At 44.8% G+C, this 7314-nt stretch overlaps 1 long non-coding RNA gene across 1 annotated transcript; it reads left to right on the top strand.

Moving 5' to 3' along the window:
* Positions 1-649: 649 nt before the first annotated feature.
* On the top strand, positions 650-5844 carry LOC144255944 (uncharacterized). Its single transcript, XR_013344005.1, has 3 exons — positions 650-1510; positions 2410-2446; positions 4269-5844. It is a non-coding gene; the product is annotated as an uncharacterized LOC144255944 (long non-coding RNA).
* The last annotated feature ends 1470 nt before the right edge of the window (positions 5845-7314 follow it).

Below are 7314 nucleotides of genomic sequence, written 5' to 3' on the forward strand. Positions count from 1 at the left end.
ATGGAAGAACCAGAGTGGGAAGAAAAAGTAAGGAGAAACTACAAGAGAGAGAGAGAGAGGCAGGGAGGGGTGGGAGTGGAAGGAGAGCTCAGGAGTTGGATGGGGGTGGGAGGCAGGAGAGGGGGAAAGGCCAATGTGAGCAGGACAACAGACCCAAATACACACATGCTGACAGAGAATAGACGGAATTCATTCTGGGAGAAAAGGAAAGCTGTTCTTAATTAATACTATAAATTGTAGCCCTGAATACACAAGAGCTTATTCTCTGGCATATAATTCAAATAAAATAAATAAAACAGTATCTCGTGTCCTTCAGGCACTTAGTTATAAATACACAGAAAAAAAGCAGGCAGTGTGTTCCATTACTGACTCCATATGTTCTCAACAATGAGGAAAGGAGTTAATAAACGACTCATAAATAACGCTCATGAGTCATTCTGCCAGGGAACTTTAAAAAGATGTTCATAAAAAATATTTTATCCCACTATTATCAACTACTCCAAATTTATAACTGATCATGTATTGAAGAAACAAGGCTAAACAACGGCGCCTAAAGCCAGGAGAGTGCTGCTCCAAAACCTCTTCACTGCTGGGAGAAGAGCAGTCCCTGGTGTCCTCTGCAGTGGTGGAGACTTCCCCAGGCTGGGCTGGTCCCAGTGGTCACTGGCCACACGTGGGTGGCACAGACCTGAGGCAGGCTGCTTTGAGGAGCTGAAATTCTACCAACAGAAATCTAGATTGAATCGTCGCCTGTGGCTAGGTAGCTCATGGCAGCACTCGCTCTGGCCACCCAGGAAACCAGTGCACATCTGGAACACAACTCTGCCAACTAGGCTAGAAAAGAAGTCCACTCACATGAGGCCATGAGAGAACAAGCCAATGCCCTTCTCCTGTCCAAGATTCTACTCTAGCATCCATGAAGTATCTCCCCACACACCGAAAAAATAGGGGCTGGATAAGTGAATGACTGTAAGAATGCAGTGTCAGCAGTGCTTCTTCAACAGTGGCTTGGTTTAAGGTGCTCTGTGATACCTCACAAGCACTGTCACCATGGGTCCTCACATGCACTAGTGAAGACACTGCTATTTTCAAGGCCAGAGGGACTAAGGTACAAGGATATCCAGCTAAATTTCTGCCCCAGAGTCTCAGATCTTGGGTCCAGAATGGCAGACAGGTGGCCTGCTTTTGAACTTCCTTTTCCCTATTAACACAGAGGTCAATCCAAATAATGGGAGGATGCTACCCAAGTGGCCCCAGACCTTCCAGGTACCCCAACAACACTCATCCCCCTAAACTCTCCCCACAAACTCCCACGGTATGAATGCAATCACCTGAGAAGCTAACCCTGCACCGCACACTGTTAGAGAAACTGGGGGCATCATGGTGAAAAACGGAGTCCTCACTTCACGGTTCTTTCATTCCAGCTGGGGAGACAGATGCAGTAACTGAAAATTGTGCTTTCCTATCCTGACAGATACTATAAAGAAGAAGGACATGGGAATGATAAGAGGTAGGTGGGACAGCTCTGCAGTAGTGTTGCAGGTGACATCGGAATCGGCAGCATTAATCCTAAACCACACAGCACAGGCATCAGTGAGAGCTGGAGGGGGCTGCGGGGGGGGGAGACAAGGACCCAGAGAGAAATGATGAGGGATTATGAGGTTGGAAGGCAGCACACGAGGGACACAGTGGCAGGAGATGAGGCCAGATACCCAGGGGAGGAAGATGATGTGATACATCGTAAATCCCCCAGTCTGGATTCAGGTCTGCTTGCAAAAGAAAGCCCCTGGGAGTTAACAGAGCCACGTGAAGACTGCTCACACCAGTTTACTGAGAACCTGCAGGGACTCTGCTTAGCCATGATGGTGTGACTCACTTCAGACTTGTATGAATCTGGCTGGGGCTTTACAGTCTCTTGATGTTATCCCAGGACATCTCAAATTATCATAGAAGTAAGGGGCTAAAACATCATAGGCACACAAAGGCACACAAAAGAAATTTCTCAGCTCTCTTAATCTTAGATCAATTTAAAGAAAAATCTGTCATTTTTATCCTAATTAAGAAATACCAGACCAGAACTTCAAAACCACCCAGAAATTCAGGTCTCTTTAAAGGAATAAACTGGTCTGGATTCATTCTTTTAGACGTGAGCTCTGGCGTTCACAGCATCACTGACTGAGACCTGTCCTTTCCCCCTCGGGTCTTCCTGGTGCTCTTGGTGAAAGTCATCTCTTGTTGAAAACAAAAGACAAATAGAAGCATATATGGTGAACTTACTTCTGGACTCTGTTCTGTTTCACTGATCTGTGCGTCTCCTTGTCCCAGCACCATGCTGTTTTCATCACTGTCATTTTGTACAATATTTGAAACCAGAAAGTGTGATCCCACAACTTTGTTTTTCTTTGCCAGGATCATCCTAGCAACTTGGGATTTTCCGTGGCTCCATGTAAGTTTTAGAATTGATTTTACGATTGCTGTGAAAAACTGTCATTGGTAGTTTGATAGGAATTGCATCAAATCTATTATTACACACACATAAAAATCCACTCAAAAGAGGTTAAAGGCTTAAACACCAGACCTGAAACCATAAAACTTCCAGGAGAATAAATGGGGAAAAGCGTCATGATGCTGACCTTGGCTAAGACTTTCCAGGTATCACACCTAAGATTCTGTTAATGAAAGCAAAGATAAGCAAAGAGGGCTACATCCAGCTCCAAAGCTCCTGCGGCTTGCAAACAATCCACAACCGAAAAGGCTGAGTGGGCTGGGAAATCGAGAACACTGGGACTTGTGAAGATTCGTACAACTCAGCAGCAGAAAACCAAAGGGCCCAGTTAAAACGTGGGCAAGAGTCAGAATAACAATCTTCTAAGGAAAGAACACAGATGGCCAACAAGTCCATGTAAGGTACCAGGGTCACCAATCTCCAGGCAAATGCCAAGCCAAGCCACTGAGGTGCCAGGGCACACTTGTTAGGATGGTCAGCAGCGAGACAGGAACTAAGGCGTGCTGGAGGGACAGGTGGGAGGGAAGGGAGCCGCGTACCACCAAGGGCAGTGCAGGATGCGGCAGCCCCATGGGAGACTGGGAGGCTCCTCTGTAAGACTAAAGAGGGATGTGCCACAGGATCCTGTAAGGCTGCCTATGGATAGGCAGTCAAGGAAGGGAAATCAGCACCTGGGAGAGACGCCTGTGTCTCTGATCACTCCATCACCACTCATGATAGCCATCCTGAAAAAAAAAAAAAATAGGTGCCCTTTGGCAGATGAATGGAAAAAGAAATTGTAGTAAACATGAATGATGGAGTACTATTCGGTCTATAAAAAGGAACACCACCAATGGCCAAGGCATGGATGAACCTACAGGACCCTCTGTGGAGGACAATAAGCCAGACGCAGAAAAGCAAGTGTTGCATGATCTGAGCCATAGGTAGAAGCTAAACACGAAAAACGGCCAAACACACAGCAATAGGGCACAGCCCCAGGGTTACCAGAGGTGGGAAGGAAATCTGGAGAAGGAGGTCAAAGAGTGAAAACTCAGTCACACACAATGATCAAGATCAGAGACCCGGTGGGCCTCCTAAGAACTGTGGTTAGTGACGCCATGTTACAATGGATTTGCTAAGAGGGAGGTGAGGTGCTCCTCTACATGCACACTCTGTAGCAATCATGGCAGGGGAGGGACAGCAATCTGCTTGGCTTCCCTGACTCCTCTCTACTTACGTGTACCAGATCCACGTTTCACATTATAAATATGTCTGGTAAAAGGGGAAGAAATAACGTCCCATCTTTGGTCAGAATTATACATGTAAAAAAGTCTTCCCCATCAATTATATATTCAACTTTTACCGTAATGGGGATTTAAACCTGTAACAGCATCAGGAAGGTCGAAGTTTGATATTCACTTCTCTAGAGAAAATGTTTTATTTCTAAAAATTTTGCTCTAAGCTGTTAGGAAAGTCCCTACCTTAAATGGTATCAGAAGAGAACAGAATTTTCAAATCTGTTAAATTTGAGGAAGTCCATGGCAGTCACTGAGCAGCAGCAGCAATACACAACACTACATCCCAGGCACCAAGCAGAGCGATGGTTAAGTACCTTGTGTGAGGTCACTCGGCTAGGAAGTGGTACAGCAGGGTGACACCCCCATGCATTCCGGCTCCCAAATCCATGCTCTTAACCACAATGTGAGTGATATTTTAAAATGGGCTCTGAGTTTACGTGTCCTTCAGATATGGTGCTGACACCCACCTCCCTCTTTTTCCCCAGTAACTAGAGGGTCAAAATCTGGAATATGACAGAAAAACTATTAGAAGACGATGCCGAGATAAACAGAAATAGTTTCCCAAACTCTGCCCTGGCACCCACACCGTTGTTAATGTGCCAGGCCGACCTGGATCTGCTCACCCTTGGCAGCATGGCACGTGGCAGAGACAGGTTGTATTTCAGCCTGTTTCAAACGCTGACTGCCTCACACACGTGATTTGCAGAATCCAAGTGTCCACATTGAAGCAGTTACTGCACAGTCTGCACCTTCAGGGTTACGGCAGCCAGCCTGAAAGGATGTCGAAACCACTGCAAATCGACCCACAACGGTCCCCGAGACGAGCAGACACCTGTGCTCTGCACACTTCCTCGCTCTCCCAGACAAGGCCCTCTGCCTGCAGGGCACACAGCTGGCGTGTCTGGAAGTTCTGTCATTAACAAACACCATCTCTATTAATGTGGATACTGCATAACTGAGAATTAGCCCCACTCTAGGAAGAACTAACTGCTCCTTACCAGTCAACATTTCCAGGCAATTCCATGTGTTCTAGGGATCATCCCACTACAGTCTCTAGGAGGCTGGAGAAGTTCTGGACTCAAACCAGCCATTTTGTCTCAGAACCAGAATGCAAGCTCTTTGAGGACAGGGACCTTTGGTCGTTTCATGTTAGCTGCACAGCCAGCACCTAGAAGGTTCCAACCACCAGGTCTGCATGCAGTAAGACCATCTGGTCACCTGGGGAACAGGTGCCGTGTTGGGTGTGCCCTGACAAAGCCAGTCTCAGTGGAAGTTCATAGAAGCGCAGAATCCAATTAAAGCTGTTTCTCCTTCCACCTGTTAACACCTTCCATCACAGGAGCTGTATGAAGAAGTCTCATTCTTTACTCTGCCTGCAAATCAGCTGTGCAATACAACCCCAAGCATCCTGCTAAAAACAGCTCCTCATGCCACTGAAAGGAAACTTTTTAATACTTAAGAACTACTTTTCCAGGCCAGGTTTGTACCTCAGTGGTAGAGCACTTGCCTAGCACATCTGAAGAGCTGGGTTCGATCCTCAGCACCATATAAACAATAAATAAAGGCATTGTGTCCATCTACAACTAAAAAAATATATATATATTTTAAAAAAAGAACTACTCTTTCTTAGCACAAAATAATGTGATTCATTTTTTCATTTTATTGTGACTTACTATAATTCAGAAAGTTTCTAATTTTGCAGCATTTCTAAGAATTCTAATCAGAAACAGTCCTCTACAGGCATCCAATTAAAGATAGTTTTGGTTTCCTAACCTAAATTTTTTTTAATTCAGTCCTGTGTATCCAATCTTCATATATAAAAAGTCTATTAAGACAAATAAGATGTCATACAGTTTCCACAATAAAAAAGTTCTATGAAAGGGTACGGACAGAGAAACACTTTGATAATACTTCATGCTGTTGAGTATAAAATCAAATTACTACATGAAATGTTAATGATATATAATTGTGGAAACATTTTACAATATGCTAAGTTAAAATAAAAAGCACACTGTGGGAATTAATGTATTTTGTGTATTTCCTAAATATCAGGAAATGTTTATATGGAACAATAAAGAAACAAGTGATGGCAAGCCCTTCAATAGACCATCAATGCATGACTTCAATAGTTAAAAATCTCATGTAAAAAAACAGAATATACACATACAAAACAATTCGAGGTTGCAATTAAGCAAATGGTGCAAAGGTTAAAATGTTCACAGGGATAAACAGTCATAATAATTGTGTATAGAAACATGAATTTCTTTACACTCATTTTTCAAAACATGTGTTCTTCAGTTATTTCTCCCATCATAAAGGAGCCAGATAAAATAAACCCAAGGAATGCTAATGGCAATGAAATGGGAATATGAGACAGAAAAAAGGGGTGTCAGGGAGGTAGCTGTGTCTCAGCACTGCAAACTGCCTCCCCAAAACAGCACCAGGCACCTTCCCTTGTGCTAGGAATTCTATTTTCTTCTTTCTCTTTCGGTGCTGGGGCGCAAATCCAGGACCTCGAGCAAGGGCTCCACCACTGAGCTACACTCGCAGCACCCCCACACCATGTTAGAATGTCCCCTGCACCCAAACACACAGGAAGCTCTTCCTTGCACACAACGGAGTTCAGAAATACCACTATAAGGTACACAGAGAAGAGGCTTTTTCTATTCCCCAGAACGTCTGCTTTTCCAGCCATGTAATTCCTTGGGATGAAACCCAAGATGAACTGCCAGCATGTACACATTCCATCCTAAGAAAGACTATTTCCCATTTCCCCACCGCAGCAGGATTCTATTTGCAGAGTTAGTGCAACATGAAGAGACAACTAAGGAGGCCCATTTTCATTTCATTCTTTAAACCGGGAGAATCACAATGTAAATAGACAAATGGTGAAAACAAACTAGAGTCACCAAACATTCAGGCTGTTTGTTTAAAGGGAGAAGGTTTGTTCAAAGATTATTAAATTTGCTAGGGGGCCAAGGGCTTCACAGCAGAAAACAAGCCCATTACATGGAGAACCCAACATGAGACCTGTCAGGAGGGTGTCAGAAGAGGAATCCCCATTAGCAAGCTCAGTGCCAGCTGCCCATGTGAACCTTTCTAGGTACATGCGGTATTTTAATGTATTTCAAAACATTAATAGAGCCTGTGCTAAAGATGATCATTGGTCAGCTTACAGAGCACTGCCTAGAAGGCTTGGAAGGAAGTGCCACTACTGTAAACCAACACTGACCGACTACCCACTACACATGGCTTTCAGTGAACAGAGAAGGCTCCAAAAGAGAAGGGAGAAAACAGGGCAGGCTGCAGGCTCCACAGAGCCACTGCCGCCGGGGACAGCAAGCCGGCAGCAGGACAGTGCAAGGCTGAGGCGGCAGCCAGGGAGCACAGCATGCACGCCCACTGTGCCAGCACTGTGGGGACAGCTGGGAAAGAGGGGAGGAAAACGAGGAGGACTGAAAAGTGGTCCCCGCGAGGATAGTAATTAATTCCCACAGAGATTTGGACTTAAAAAGATCACACATAAACCTA

This window comes from Urocitellus parryii, chromosome 7 (genome assembly GCF_045843805.1).
Source record: "Urocitellus parryii isolate mUroPar1 chromosome 7, mUroPar1.hap1, whole genome shotgun sequence".
NCBI classification, from domain to species: Eukaryota; Metazoa; Chordata; class Mammalia; order Rodentia; family Sciuridae; genus Urocitellus; species Urocitellus parryii.